The following is a 1,958-nucleotide window of genomic DNA, read 5'->3' as shown; positions in this document are numbered from 1 at the left end:
TCTGTTTAAATTTTATATTAAGTTGACAGTATAACCATTCATTATCAGCTTACTTTAGTTGGTTTGGACACGCTGTATCATTCTATGTTTCCCGAAGTTATGTGAATTTATGCAATTATCAATGCGACTGGCCTAAGAGTCCAGAGTCCACATCCATATTGTCTGGCCAGCATATCTAGATTTCAATATCATTAAGGCACACAATTAAAACGGGGAGCTCACCAATGCATTAATTGACACAACATTGTCAACATTGGCAATTTAGCATTGGTTTGGTAAGGAATTTATTATGAAGTTCCAATATTTATGAAAATTATCATTGCGTTCACTTTTCTTTTCCAATCCGATGATGATCTCACTTCCATTTCCTACAAATTTTGTCCCAATTTTATCATAATCTCGATTCTCAAATGGTATGTGGGGGAAGTTGGAAATTGGAATATTATGTAGTGAATGCCCAATGCCCATCACAGTGCTGGAGCTTGGAGCTTTCTAATTTTCGTAGGGATACAACCCGTAAAAGGAAAAAAATGCCGAGTCACAAATCCACAACTACTCAAGGTAAGCTCTTCTCTTGTACTTTCTTGCTACTATTTTTTTAGTTCTACTATGTTATCATAGTGCTTTATTTCAGTTTTAGCTATATTATTTTTGGTTTTTCATTATCTGATTAATATGATATAGCAAAGTGATGCAATTTTTTTTTTCCACAAGTAAAGTTTCTTTGTATTCAAGTTCTTTCTATACATAAATTCCATAGGTCAAGAAGATCAACTACAAATGCCAAACAAGTTTTGAAAATAGAGTGACATGGACTTTTTAACCTTCTCTAAGTTTCATGTCAGCCAATCCACTCAATTAAAAATACCGGACATTTCTGACCCGTTGAAAAACAAAGTAGGTTGTCATAATAAAACCAACATCCTAATTTTTCAATTTGTATTACACCCCAACTGTAAGTCAAGATTTTGGTAGCTTTTGATGTTTGAGTCATACCCAATACCCAACTTTAGATCAAGTTATCGATTGTTCATTTCATGCAAGTGTAGTTGACCTAGTTGCACACAAAATACACGGGCCGAAGATGTCACATAAATAGGGCTTTTGTCTTCTAATTGATAAAATGGATGGTCGACTATCTCTGCCAGTGATCCACGAGAATCAGAGAACATATATAGATTATAGATCATTTTTCTTTCATGAAAAACCCTAATTATGTCTTAGCCTTCTTTCGATTCTTCAAGTTTTTGTGTCATAGCCTCAATCTGTTATTCCATACAAACATCTTCTTCCGTACCCTAGTTGTCACAATTTCAAGTTAGTCTTAGAGTTTTTATAGTTCATTCATAGACAAAGACTCCAAAACCTCTCTCGGCATATGTTTGATAAGCCTATATAGCCCCACATGCTCAATGCCATCCTTGGCAACACAGCCACGCATAAATGAATTAATTTGATCATCGCTCGGTTTACTCCGTGAGCCATTCATATATTTTTCAATCCTCTTTATCTCTATCTTACACATGTAGTCAAATGGATATCTATGGAATAGTCAAACATATAAACCTATGTAGAGATTAGATATATATGGAATAGTCAAAGTTTATAGATGGAATTGGATGTGCCTCCGGACCCTGGACTGAGTAAGATTTACAACTAGTTGCAATTACAATTTCCATGGCTGCCAGTGCCCAATTTCAATTTAAATGGAAAACAATGAAATAATTATGGATCAGCATGACTTTTAAGATTTACATGGCTATGTTAACAAAGATCTCTCTTTTGACCACCTCAAGATTCTCATGACTCCAGGGATCATATATGAACCTTCCATTTTAAACAGTTAGTTATGATACCCATTGCCAAACATAGACTTCCTCTATTTGAAGGAAGAGAACATTCCAATGATTTGTCAATTCAATAATAAATGAATATCCATAAAAACGCTTGCCCAGTCA

The 1,958-nt window shown here is 34.6% G+C and overlaps 1 pseudogene; it reads right to left on the bottom strand.

The window, feature by feature from the left end:
• Positions 1-932: 932 nt before the first annotated feature.
• LOC149183283 (uncharacterized) lies at positions 933-1,525 on the bottom strand (annotated as a pseudogene).
• Positions 1,526-1,958: the final 433 nt, after the last annotated feature.

The sequence above is a fragment of the Pinus tabuliformis genome, chromosome 3_2 (assembly GCF_031772625.1).
Source record: "Pinus tabuliformis cultivar Carrire ecotype Pingquan chromosome 3_2, CPIR1, whole genome shotgun sequence".
Lineage (NCBI taxonomy): Eukaryota > Viridiplantae > Streptophyta > Pinopsida > Pinales > Pinaceae > Pinus > Pinus tabuliformis.
Note: the sequence above shows the minus strand (reverse complement) of the source record. Positions and strands in the feature narration are given on the sequence as shown.